Source organism: Thunnus albacares, chromosome 8 (genome assembly GCF_914725855.1).
Source record: "Thunnus albacares chromosome 8, fThuAlb1.1, whole genome shotgun sequence".
In the NCBI taxonomy this organism is placed as follows: domain Eukaryota; kingdom Metazoa; phylum Chordata; class Actinopteri; order Scombriformes; family Scombridae; genus Thunnus; species Thunnus albacares.
In genome coordinates this window covers 11,835,739-11,849,859 of record NC_058113.1, presented here as the reverse complement: position 1 = coordinate 11,849,859, position 14,121 = coordinate 11,835,739, and the positions used below count along the sequence as shown (strand labels likewise).

The following is a 14,121-nucleotide window of genomic DNA, read 5'->3' as shown; positions in this document are numbered from 1 at the left end:
ATCGATGTTAACACAGTTACATTACATTTTTCCATGGGAATGAGGGAACCTCCTTCTAATGTGCCTCTCAGTTAGTTAGACTAGTATACTTCAATTATTTTTGTTCTGTTTGGCAGCGCTCCATTGAAATGATCCTCCACAGGAGACCAAAGACATGTGTGTATGTGTGTGTGTAACGACAGTGCTGCAAATTAAAGAGGGATGGATGCAGGAGGGGGGTTTGATGGAGGGTGCTCCATTGCTCACAATTAGCAGAAATTTGCTATTGAGACACGCAGAGAGGAAGAGTGAAAGAGAAAGAGAAAGTGGTATATTACATACATGTTCTATAAATTGTAAATACATCATTTCAGTCCATTACTTCATAATTTCATAAAATGATGTGGATACACAATTCTTTAGAGTGTCTCTGCTGATGATGTAAATAGTTCTGTGATATTTCATTGCTTCATGTCTGTGTTGGCTGTGACTCTCCGCTATGCCATAATGCTTCCTTATAGGCTTGCTTATACCTCTGCAAATCTTGACAGTAAGGTAGATGCATGATTAAAATAAGACCTCTTGAAGGGGTTCCATACTTACATTTGTAATTCCTGATATATTTTATAATTAAAATTGCACAGAAAGTCTCTAATACAATTTTTTACAGAAGGCTCTGTGGTCTGGTGGTGCAGTGATGGCCTAAAGGTCAGAGCAGCTAGCTTGTGACTGGAAGGCCGTCGGTAACAATCCCTGGACCGGTAGGATAAATCTAGGTGGGGAAAAGTGAAAAAGCAGCACTTGCCCCTTCCTCATTACTAAGACTGAGGTGCCCTTAACCCCAGCAGCACGGTGGCTAGCAGGTCTGTAACTGTGTGAATGTGATCAGGGCTTTCCTGCAAAAGAGAGGCTTCCTCTCAATGAAATTCCCTGAATAAATAAATACTAAAAAGCATGTGCAAAGTGTGCTATGCTGCTTATGGCAAACAACAGTGTAATACTGGGTGTGTTTACAGAATGCTGTTTGTTTGAATACATGTGTATTTGTGACAAAAAAGGCCACCCTATGTGACTCATTTTGAGCCCATGGAGGATTTTCCTTTGCATGCACCAGAGCTGTTTGATTTCAAGAGTGGGAGTTTCAAATGTGGCCGACTGTGACCAAAGCCATCTATGTAATCAGTGATTCAGAATAAGCAGAACTGCTCCAGTGAAGAAGTCTGAAATATTTTACCTTTCTTTCAGACTCTAAATATCTTTCTTTGTCAGCAGGGATTTTCCTTTGGCAGATTGTCCAACACACTGAGTGGCACAGTTGTTTTCCCACACAGGTCAACTGAGTTTAAATGCAATCTTTTATATTTGTGTGTACAGGGATTTATGCAAGCAGTGACAGGCAAAGGCAGCAACATCAAAGGCGTAGAGTCATATGTAACAGCTGTGGAATCTGTCATTGATCTTTAAGTCATCTTATTGAGTTACGTCATTAAATCTAACAAAACCCCCTACTTGCCACATTCCTTAACAACTATAGTTTCACTGCTTTTCAACTCAGGCCTCATTCAAATGTTGTCTTCATTTGTTACTGTGAATAGCACAACCTCATCAATAGCTTTAGATTTGAGAGGTTAGTCCCTGCTGCTTTTTACTAGGCTTAAACACATTCCAATCGGGCAATTGTTCAAACACTTGAATACAATAACCTCTTGAAAACAGAAACACAATGTAGTCAAACATGTCTGTATGTTCTTCTGATTGCAGACATGCTTTGCATACTTTCTCAGGTAGGGTAAGGGTTTTTCTTTGCAAATGTCATACTTCAACATTTCAGAGTCAAATGGACTCCTGAAAGTCAATTTGCAAAATGGCCAATGAAACCTGGTTGAAAGCATGGTGTATGACAGTCTTAATATCATCAGAGCCTACAGACATACCTGACTACTTTCTATTTATGAAATCAACATGTATCCTGGCTTATTAAAAATGTAGAGATTTCCCCATTGAACTGTGTTCATGCCAAGTGAAAAGCTGCAGCAGAGAGGTTAATTTCACTGAGTGTGTGTTATGAACAATAATGAGTAATGGGATAAGAATATCTTAATAAGGCCTGGGTTGACAAACAAGGGATGTATATACTCAGCTGCTGTGAGGAAAAACAACCCTTTACAATAAAAATAACTGTAAGGTTTTTAAAGTTATAGTGGATACCCAGAATATTGACCAGTGAAACACAGTCTTCAGCTAATCAGGCTAAATTAATAAAGGTACCATTGCTCACCAAGTTACAGGAATTCATTGGATTCATACCTCACCATGTCACGCTGTCTAATGTCACAAGTCATTCAAGCGTCATTCAAACAAATTAGCTCCAGAACCCACCTGAAGCTTTGCTGTACTTTACATTCAGTCAACAATGACTTCTTCTTTTAAACAAAAAGGATTTCAATTTTAAGTCCACAGTTATTCTGTTTACAGCAGAATTTCCTCTGGTCGTCTATGGAGGCAACTCTAACAGAATCCTGTTCTCCCTGTTTAAAAGCCATAAAAAGATTAAATGGTAAAACAGGAGATTTCCTACCCCTGTGGTCAATGTGGTCACAAGCTAATTTCATCCAAAGACAATATGTCTTAAACAAAATCTCACAGTGGTTTGCCCAATTTCAGCTGTTTTGTTTATGCACACATTTTCCATACAGTTTGCAGTTACTGTAACAAGGGGAATGAGTGCAGATTTGTGAGAACAAGAGGGATATCATAACCTCAACACCACTCCTCCAGATGCTGATTATAATGCATGTCTGCGCTGTCTATTCTATTGCCTGCCTGAAAATCCATAAACTGGTGCCGCTGAGTTTGCCTGAGTGCTCTTTGTCATTTATATTGTCTCAATCCAGGGAAAGAATGACAAGGGAACAAAATCAACAGTGGCATCATAGTGGTGGGTTACTGAAATCACATTATACTTATACTACACCATCTCTAGACACAGTTGGCTTTAAAACACATTCATTTGCACAAGTACTTTTGGGATATGAACTAAAGTGCTTTGGCACACCCACATGTGAATGAACTCTGCTTGACTTTGCTCAAAGTTGCTGTTTGCACAAAGTTACTTCTCAGTGATCTCTCACTCTGCATGTTGCAAATGACTCACCTCTCTCTCTCTCTCTGTCCCCTCTCTCTCTTTCTTTCTCTTTGTCTCTCTGCCTCTTTGTCTCTCCCTCGCCCTCTCTCTCCGTGTAACATCTGTCATGAGCTGGAAACAGCTTCACACCAACTGTGCCTCTCCCTGACTGTGTAGCCTGCCTGCCAGCCAGTCAGCCTGTGTTTTCAGCCCCATTAAACCTCATTGCTGCATCATTATAGCAGGTCTGCACCTCTTATCATGCTACTTCCTGGTTACCCTGCAATGCAACAACACCTGCAGAGGAGTTAGAGGGTAAAGAGAGGGCAAAGCAATGGTTAAATACCTGTGAAAAACACAGGGTGAGTGTGTATGCTTGATGGACCGATATGAGGTGAGAGGGTACTTGAATGTCACTTTTCTTTAGTATCCTGCTTGTATCTCAAATAGTGACACATCACGACCTCCCATGACCCTTAACAGGAATAAGCAGGTATTGAAAATGGATAGATGGGAAGCTGAGAAAAAATTTAGGGAAGACAATGGCCTCTGTCTTACCCATGCAAGTACAACAAGTGCAAGGTGGTAGGTCTTAGGCGCACGGACTGTATGGGCGTCTTATGCACACCTGCTGTTTTGGTTCGTGTATGTGCAGCAGCACAACGTGCAGAAGGGCTTGGTGAAGGCGAATATAGATCAGCGGTGTAATAATTATTTAATACTCATACTGGATGGTTCAGTGTGTCATGACATGGACACGCATCACCATAAATCTGCAGCCAAAGACAGATGGAGTAGTTTTTTTCATCAGCTAGTTACTATAATAACGGTCGTGTATAACGGCACTGCACTCTGGCGCGGCACTTCTCTTAGGCTGTGGATTTATCAACATATCACCTGCTGCCTTCAGGTGCTGAAGGGATTTAAAGAACTGAAGAAGAAGCTTTTCAGACAGTATAAAGCAGCTGTGGGCAGCAGATACTGTAAGAATCACCCACATTCATTTATAGATCAATGCAGACTGATTTACTGACTTTCCTGTTTTAACCACACTAAACGTTATTTTCTGTGCCAAGTTTGGTTGCACTAAACCTGGATTGCACTGTTAAACAGCATTTTATTATGACCACCATTCCAACGGTTTGATACTTTTAATGAACATATACCTCCTTTTTTTTTATTTGTTGTTGTTGTCATTGTCGTTATCTGCTGTAACTGATGTGATTAATGTCTTATATCCTCTTGTCTGTTGTGTTTGTGTTTTTACCCTCTACCGCAAATCAAATTTCCCCTCGAGGTTCAATAAAGATCTGAACTTAACCGAACTGAACTGAAGTGTTTAATTGAAATAAATTATTTATATTTTAAGCTTTAATCCATTGTTGCAGCACATCTTTAGTTTGATCCAGTTGATAAAAATCACCAAAGCAGCAACAGATTGACGTTGCGCCACAAATAGACTTATATAGGCAATGTCTTGGACCGAATCTCAACCAAAACACAAAACCCATCTGTGCACTCCATGAAAATATGGCCCATAGGCTTTGAAAACAAGTAGCAGAGTATTTTCATAAAGCAGTATATCATTAGGGAAAGCAGACTTTCTTTTCATTATGTACTGAATCCTTCCTCTTACATTTCTAGCTTGCCTTCCACATAATCCTGCTCATTTCCTCTTTTAATCCATCTATTCTTTCTTATCCTTTGCCTTCCTTCAGACCACCTCCTCTGTCCTTTACCTCCTCACTTCTCCTTTCTCATGCGCACCCTTTTTTCCCCTGCTTGCTCGTCGCCCCTCCTCTTCCTCAGATTAAAACCTAATCTCCTATAATGGTAGTCTTGCTGTCTAAAATGCTATCTGAATGCTTAATTAATATTTAAAGAGCAGAATTTTCCTCTGCTCTCTCCTCCTTTTCCCTTCCCTCTCGTCTTGTCTCCTTGCTCTTTTTCACCTTGCCTGTCTTTCATTTTCTCCTCTTTTCACGCCATCCTCATCTTCATTCTCCTCCACTTCCACTCATCCTTCATTCCCACCTCATCCTCTGTCTGTGCTTTTGCCTTCCTCCATCTTCCTCTTCCTCGATCCAAGTTCTAATCTTTCATAAGGATTGTCTGGGTGTCTAAACGCTCTCTAACGGCTTAATCAATACTTAATGAACATACCATAAATACTTTATGAACCCTAAACCCTGAAATCCCAAGGGTTTCATTAGCCAAGGAGATATACACTTTTCTCCATCTCCATGATGACTGGAGGCTCAGTGAAATCAACACTGGATACTGATTACCTCATCATTTAGTCTCTGGTCAGTTCATATTATTGTATCTGTGGTGTTTTGCAGCTGCTGTGTATGTGTCTTGCTCTTGTGTCATAGGAGGAGCATAAAAACATGTTTATGTAATATGTTACTTGAGTCAGTAGGGATGCATCTCCTCTCAATTATATAGGTCCTAACAAACTTTCTGTTTTCTTGCAGACGTTTAATTTGTTTAATATGTTCTGTATATTTTTAGACTGTCTGCTTAATGGCTACTACTGCTTCATTATGTGGGTTCATCTACCTACATGTGAGTTTGTTATTAATGAAAATATTTAGACGTGATCAAAATTCCTGAACCATCTCAGCATGTTTCAGCCCAATACAGGCAATTATAATGTAAGTGTTTCTGCAAGTTAAAATATCCCAGAGATTGTAGATTATAGAGAAGGTGTTAGTCAGTACGAGCAGAGCCACTGCTCGTTATTTCTTTGTATTTGTATGTTGAAGGTGTCCAGAAAATTGGGTTTAATATACAATAATACAAAAAGGGCCTGGATTTAATAACTGCAGTCACATCCTTTTTACTTCCAAGAAATAACAACATTTCAAGAAAAAAAAAAAAAAAGAAAAGAAAACACTAAGATTGATCCATGTACTTTGTACATTCTACACCAGGTTTTCCTGTGGTTAATTGGCCACAAAGGTCATTAAGCTTAGCTAACCTTTAAAGGATTTAGCTAATGCTTGAGCATCATTAAAATTGGGGTTAGAGGCTTTTCAAGTGATGGCATACTTTTTTTCATACTGTTTTCCACTCTGCAGCTCTCCGGTGGCTGTGAAGTGGTGAAGAAACCCTGACTATTCAAAGAAAAGGCATCACACTTGATAAAGTAAGAGACTATGTTTCAATGTGTACTTCAATTTTGTGACGGGCAGAACATTTTTCCTCCCTCTGGCTTTCAACACTGCCTGCGTCTTCACATTGTGCATGACTCATTTAAAGCATTAAGATATGCCTCTCTAAGTAAGGGGACCACACACGCAATACTCACATTCTCGCAGTTAAAACTCATTTCACCCATTAATTCACAAATTTGTACTGTGTTCATTTTTTGGGGGGCGTGGGGGGTCTTATATTGTTCTCTATACTGTCCTCTCTTTCTCATTGCAATTTTTACATGCGTCCTTTTCTTTCTATCCCATCTTTTTCTTTTTTTCCCCCACTTACTCTGCCTCTACTGCATGTATTGAAAGGCCAGTAATCCATCACAGAGTCAGAGCAGAGGTATGAAGGTAAATATGTTGCGAAATGCGAGAGCTTGTAGACTTGATGTGAGAACTTCTTGAACAAAAATGTGAACTTGTATGTTTAATTTTTCACTTGTATAAAATATTCACACATGTGAGCTGAATTTGAAGTCGCAGAAAAAAACAAAACACATGAGAGCTTTTTAAAAAAAATGTGAACTTGTGTGGTTGAAATTTTCACTCAGAAAATATTCACACATCAGTGTTCCGAATGTGAGGTGTGAGAAAAAATATTCACTAATGTGTAGATTGATATTTATATAAATACAATGACAGCTGCAAACTTGTAATTCAACAGTTACTCATATTTATTAAATGTTTTACTTAAGTCCATTTTCTAGTAAAACCACAACTCAGTGATTACAACCTCTTGAATTGGTGCAACTTCACAGATGTGCTCTCTCGTGTCACAAAGAGACAAATCTGTGCCTTGACTTTTGTACGGAAGAGCATTAGGGTCAAACATTTGAGTTCTGAGTTTAAAGTCAGAATTCTGACTTTAGGTCCAGGTAAATGTATACTCTGAATCCAGAGAAACTGGTGCTATACATGTCTAAACGTTTCTGTGTAGATACTCCAGCAGCTTAGTGATCTGAGCTGTTGAATTAAAAAACCCTTTTTTCCCTCACATGTATCCTGCAGTGATGATGTGGTCATCCTGCTCCCTGACTGTGCAGCTGCTCCCTGCAGATCATCTCATCTCAGCTCAGGACATTCCTTCAGCACTCCTCTGTTAGATTTGTCTGGATTTCTCAGGTGAAACTACAGTTTTAGGCAGACACAGCCTTTGATTTTGTACAAGTTTTTGCCCCCAAAAAACAAAAACAAACAAACAAACAAAAAAAACCCCAAATGGAATGATGCCTCCAGTCTCATGCCTTTTCTTTGATCCTGTTCTGAGCCCAGTTCAAAAGCAGCTGTTTTTTTATCCATATTGTAACAAGATAGATAGATAGATTTGAACCAAACTGTGCCACATTTGCATTGTTTTCACATGAAATGCATTCAATAACTACAGCTTTCAAATTTCCTAAGAAACTTTTCTCCTCAGATACAAACAAGCAACAAAACAAAAACACTCGTATTCATATGGACAGTGATCTGCCAAAACATGACCACACTGAAATAAATCTATATTCAGCCAAAGAAAACAAGGCAAAGTGTCAGAAATAGAGCCCACTGAAAGCTTCTCTGCTGTATTTCTATGACTCGTTCCTGTAGGATACACTGTAGTACGTTCTATAGAGAGCTACAAATCTTGCTGTATTTGCAAAATATACACATTTCTGGCTCTATCAACTATTTAAAAAAAACAACATAAACACAATAAAACAGTGGTGAAATTTCACAGACGGCCAAGATCCTGCTGTGTTGCCTGATTTGATGTTGAACCCTGCAGGTGACCAATCATGATAAAACAGTAATATCAGTGTCATGTATTTCGTAATATCTGTTCAGGGAGACAGAACAAACTCTTTGTTTGAAAAACTTAATAGCATTCAGTTTATGTATGATTGATATTCTCACTTTCTTGGTGAGTGTTACTAGCAAGGTAATTCTTCAGAGTGTGGCTGCAGACTAAAGCCCCATTTCCCAAAAGACCATCTTAGTCCCATTGTAGCTCCATGGACTAAGGTCATTTTAGCGTGAAGATGATTTTGGGAAATGAAGCCCAGTCTAGTTGGGATTAATGTTGCAAATAATTTTGTGTCACACACAAAGGGAATGTCTTGCAGTAAAGCTGTTTAATTCTAAACAATATGAGGCAATAATCCTCTTAAACATCTCAACATACGCTTCCACACAATATACTCAACCGTATGTTCAACAGCATTTTCAAGTTATTAACAACGGCAACAGCTTGCAGTAAAGGTTATCATTATCATTTAACAAACACAGTGAACACAGTAACTCAAAGAAAGTTCAACAAAAAAAGAGCTTAACATTTTATGGGATTAGAATTGTTTCATAATAATTTAACAAAATCTCCCAAGAATCAAACAAATGTTAAACCAAAAAAATGACTTCAAAGGCAAAATTGACACTAAAACTACACAAGACATTCGATTAAAATTCTACAGTTTTCTTTCACCGTTCAGGACCTCTCATTTTTTGTTGCATGGCTGAATTTTTCAGTTCAGTGATCTGGATGAGCAACGAATGGTATGACACTGAAAAATTCAGCAGTAAAACTGAAAAAAATTGACAGCAAAAGATCAAACATTGTAGGAATTTTGTAGTGAAATGTTGTATAGTTTTATTGTAAGTTTTGCCTTCGGGCTCATTATTTTGTTTCAAGTTATTTTCATTCACTTCCAATTAAATGTATCATTCACCAGGAAAGTGAGAATATCAGTCATACATGGTTGTGTAAACTGAATCCTATTACGTTTTTCTAATTTAACTTGTTACAATATGGATAAAAACAGCTGCTTTTGAACTAGGCTTATAACAGGATGAAAGAAAAGGCATGAGACTGGAGGCATCATTCCATCTGGTTTTTTTTATTGGGCAAAAATTTGTACAAAATCAAAGGCTGGGTCTACCTAACACTGTGGTTTCACCTGAGAAATTCAGACAAATCTAACATTTGGACTGAAGTGTCATACAGAGGCTGTAGCAACTATTTTCAGTAACTGCCTCATTAAAAGAAGTATAAAGGAAAAAGGATGGGACACCTTTGCCTCTATGTGTACCTGCAATAAATTGGTAACCGGCTAAATGATGGACAACCTTGTTCTGAAACATGTTTAGAAAGACAGTTGTAAATGCTCAGTGTTTGTTGCAGAGGAGAGCTGAAGGAATGTCCTATTTTGAGATGAGATGATCTGCACAGTCAGGGAGCAGGATGACCACATCAGAAAAACAGCTCACATAAAATCACTATATATGGCTCTCAAGCTATATGCTGTATATTTACATCAACACAGAGTCTTCCTCGTGAGTTGGCGCCTCTGCCAAATGTGCATTTAGAGAGAAAAACTGACAAGACTCACCTACAACAGCGGAACCTGTGCGCAGCCATGACTAGATGTAATTCTTGAATGCAGGCATGACGACATGCGAGATAAGTGGCCCCGCCAGCCAATCGGACGTAAGTTCATTTGCATATTTGTGAATATTTTCTCTGTGACTTCACATTCAGAACACAGTCGAAAAATGTCGACATACAAGTTCACATTTTTTCCCACAAGCTCTCATGTGTTTGGCTTTTTTCTGCGACTTCAAATTCAGCTCGCATGCGTATGAATATTTCATACGAGTGAAAATTTAAACATATGTGTTCAGATTTTTGTTCTACAAGTTCTCACATCAAGTCTACAAGCTCTCGCATTTTGCCACATATTTACCTTCATAACGCAGTCCCTGCTGCACACCAGCATGCAGGCTGCTTCCCTGCCTGTCTGCCAGCCGTCCAGAGCTGGAATCAATCACCCAATCCTAAGACACAACCATCAGGGAGGGTCAGATGCAGATAGAAGTGAGAGGGAGAGAAACAGAGAAAGCTAGAGGGAGGGCGAGAGGGTTGAGGCGGACATACAAAGAGACAGAGAAACCCCAGGTGGATTAAATAAACATTTCCTGGGGTGAATGCAGATCAAAATGCCTCAATTTGCCTTGGGTGTGGTATGAAAGAAAAAAAATAAGATACTATTGATAGAATAGATACATAGAAAGACAAAACAACATTCCGGCCTGATTGTAATGTCACATCCATCATGCTGTGAGGATACTGCAGTTGTTTTTTTGTTTTTGATGTCGTTGTTTATTCTCCAGACCGACCACACAAACACAACTTACGAGTGTGGGCCTGATTCAGCTAAGTAGAAGTAGTGTCATTTCCTGTGGTGATGTGGTTGTTCTTATTTTGTTATAGCTCTGTCCTGGACCTTTTTCAGCCGAAAACCCAAATGTGGCATTTAGACTCACTGGGAAAATATGATGTTTCTTATCTTGTGGGGATCCACCAGAGACAAGCCTGTGATCCATTTTGGGTTTAAGATTGGCTGACTGATAAATGTCTGTGCTTCCACTGTGGGGAGCCAATTGAGAAAAATACATTTTTGAAGAGTTATGCTATAAAATATAAAACACATGTTTATGGACATAGATGCCAAACTCATTATGGCTGTGCCCTTTAAAACACAGAGGGCCTCAGACTGTTAAGACACTAAGGCGACCAACCGTGCCAAGACACTGCTATAACACATAAAATCCATGTAGAGGGATTACACACACAAACGCCTACGCATAACAGGCATAACGCCTAAAAGAGACTCAGTGTGTATAGTGCATACACTCTTATATTCCTCTGGTTCTTTTTCTTTTCTTTCTCCCCTTCTGTAGCACTGGATGCTGTAATCAAGGCTAATGGGACTCAGCTGTTGGCCAGTCTAATTACCTGGAATGCAGACAGATGATCTGGAAGACATGCCTATACAGACAGACACACACACACACACACACACACACACACACACACACACACACACACACACACACTACATACAGCCAAGAAGCCTCCATTTTTTCTTTCATGCACCTGCCACTCAAAGGAGTGTATGTGCGTATAGTGTTAGTCAGGGTGTGCTCGTTTGTATGTGGTGCGTGTTCCTGTAAAGTAAACAGAAAGTGTGAGTGGGCATATGAATGCATGCATCTGTTAAAGGTCAATGAAAGCTCAGACAAAATTTCCATTCCTTCGCCAGCCCAGGAATTCCCAGTGAGCAGCCTGGCAGAGTAAAGCATGTTGTGAAATTTACACAAAGACCTCCCCAGTCTTCATTTCTCTGTTGTGTTATTAACTGAATCATTCCACTGATTTTTGACCCATGCCATATTTTCCCATCGCTTTCACTCATGCTGTTTAATCTTCACCTAGGGTACAAAATTAACTTTTTTGTCTACTGGCCAAGAAATGGCTACTGAATGTTCAAATTTTACCAGCCACTCAATAGATTTCCATTGTTTTTTTGGCTGGTGAGTGAAGCAAATCTACCAGCCACTTGCATATTTTACCAGTATTTGGCTAATGCTTGGTGCTAATTTTGTGCTTGTGTATAAGTATGAGAAGTATCAAGAAGCTGTACCTTTTAGAATTTAGATAGGAACGATTGAAATGCTTTCCAGATGTAAAACCAAACAGACTTCCTGTCTCAGATCCAATTTGTGAATATTAAATAACAGTAGGAAAAAAAACATTGAGTAGACTTGAATCTTCATGGAAACAGAGAGAGATTTTGGAACAAATCTCTTGTATGTCTGATAAATGTGGCTCAGTGTCATTCAAGGCCTGATCGGACTGATGTTGTAGTGTCTGTGTGAGGAGAGAGCCAGCTTCAGGGAAATCCTCTCTCTAAATGATTAATGGAGTCTGGAACTAAAGAGGGGAGTTGTCTCTGACTCTGTAGGTACACACCCTGTTGACGCCTTTGAGAAAGCAGGAGAGACTTTGTGTCTGTGTGTGTATCAGTCTAAGCTACATTTGAAGCAGCGCCATCACCACAATGAGCAGTGTTTCATGGCAGTTCCGAGACATTCTTTAACCATGGCAGCTATACATACATACAAATATATATAAAAACATACCCACACACACACACACAGACACACACACACACACACAAACAGAGATGTCACACTGCGTTGCGATGAAGAACGATAAAAAAGGAACACGGGTTTGTCAAATGTAGCTGCAGCATATGGTTGTATTGTAGAATACACATTCGTACCATTCCAAGTTAAAGCCAACATTATGCAGTAATATAAATGGTAATAATAAGAATAATGTATATTCATCTATCACTCTTCTAAACAAAACCATAAAATCCTTTACAACAAACTCAATAAAAATGCTAATAAACAAAAAAGCATTATAGTAAAAAAGGAGTCATGAAAAGAAATAAAATAACAATCAAAAATATGAAACCAAATGGAAGTATTTACAGAAAATAAAAGAACACCAAAAATTGGTCCCTGAGGAACACCACAAGTAGGGGAGCAAAGCGAGGAGAAACCTCTAACGACAAGAGAAAAACCTGTCGCACAAAACTATTCAAGAGTCCTTAATGCCAAACAAATTTTCCAGGCTATCAGTTCATTTTAATTTCAGTAGATGAACTTTTAATCAACTGAATCAAACATAGAGGTTACATGAAAACAGATTCGAACTGAAAAATTACCACTGTCAAGGAGTAAATCATTGGTAACCTCAGTGTTTAGGTGTTGGGTGCATATGTATCAATCATAGCCATCATCATTACTGCTGATGTTTTTTGCATAACTGGGTCAGTTTCGATATTTGTTGCTGTGTCTTATTAATATCTATGATAAACAAATATAAATAATCTATTTTTATTTCAGTCACTTATGTTAACATATTTCTGATGCAGCTACAATATTTGTTGCTTGAGTTGGATAGCTTTTTTTGATCAACAGTAGGCATCAGTTTTATGTCTCTACAGCTTCTTGCTAAAGTCACTATTTTCAATTGCAGTAGTACTTCTGCTTTATTGGATACTATCCTGTAAAGTGTGACAGAAAATGTAGGGGAGGGAGGGGATGAGATGTGGTCAGCTGGTCAAGAGCAAGACTCAAATCTTCCAATCCTGGGTGCTGCCTGGTCTTCAACCTACACTATGACCCTGCACTACCTACTCTAACAGATTAAAAGCACGTTCAGCTCTGCTGCTGCAATGACTCACATACTACCTCTTCCATCCCCCTTCTCTCTCTTTCCCTTTCACTGAATTGCTCCTTGATTGTCTGTCTGTATCAGAACATTTCATTAGAAAAATGCAATAAACCAGAAGGCCTGCTGGATTGCTGGATTATCATCGAGGAAGCACTTTTCGGATAAGGGAAGAGAAAATTAATAAAGAAACTTATTGAATGCATTTTTTTTTGTTTTGTTTTGTTTCCGGCTTCTTTTTTCCCTGCTAATGGCATGTGGCTTGTCCTCAGACAAATCATTGGGAAATGAAGTTAAGGGCCACAGCCAGAGAGAAAACAAATTAAAAGGAAACTGCAAAATTAAAAAAAGTTCTCGAAAAGTGCAGGGGAGGAGTAGGTTTGTGCTCTCGGCACTGCAGTGATTAAAACATAAAGCACTGGCTCAGACACAAGAATCACATTGGCTCAGAGGGAAGAAAGAGGTACATTGGATTCTGACCAAACTTGATGTTTTTTCCCACTGTGTCATGTTACATACACCAAGAATATGGAAATGCTGTTTGAAAACTTGTATAGAAAAGTCTAATCTCACATTGAAATTTCATGCAGTATTGTGGTAATGACTGTAGAAGTCCCTTTGTGCAACTACTGTATCCTGTGTTTGTACATCAGGGATTTTCTCAACAGTTCCTCTTGAGGGTATGCAAAGACAAGCCAGTGTTAGAGTGTAAATGAGGGGCTTCAAGACAAAGGCTAAAACTTTATCCTCACCTTAAT

General features: G+C 38.9%; 1 protein-coding gene across 5 annotated transcripts in view; it reads right to left on the bottom strand.

Moving 5' to 3' along the window:
- LOC122986741 (RNA-binding motif, single-stranded-interacting protein 3-like) overlaps positions 1-14,121 on the bottom strand; it is a 192,029-nt gene that overhangs the window by 42,257 nt on the left and 135,651 nt on the right. The window lies entirely within an intron of this gene.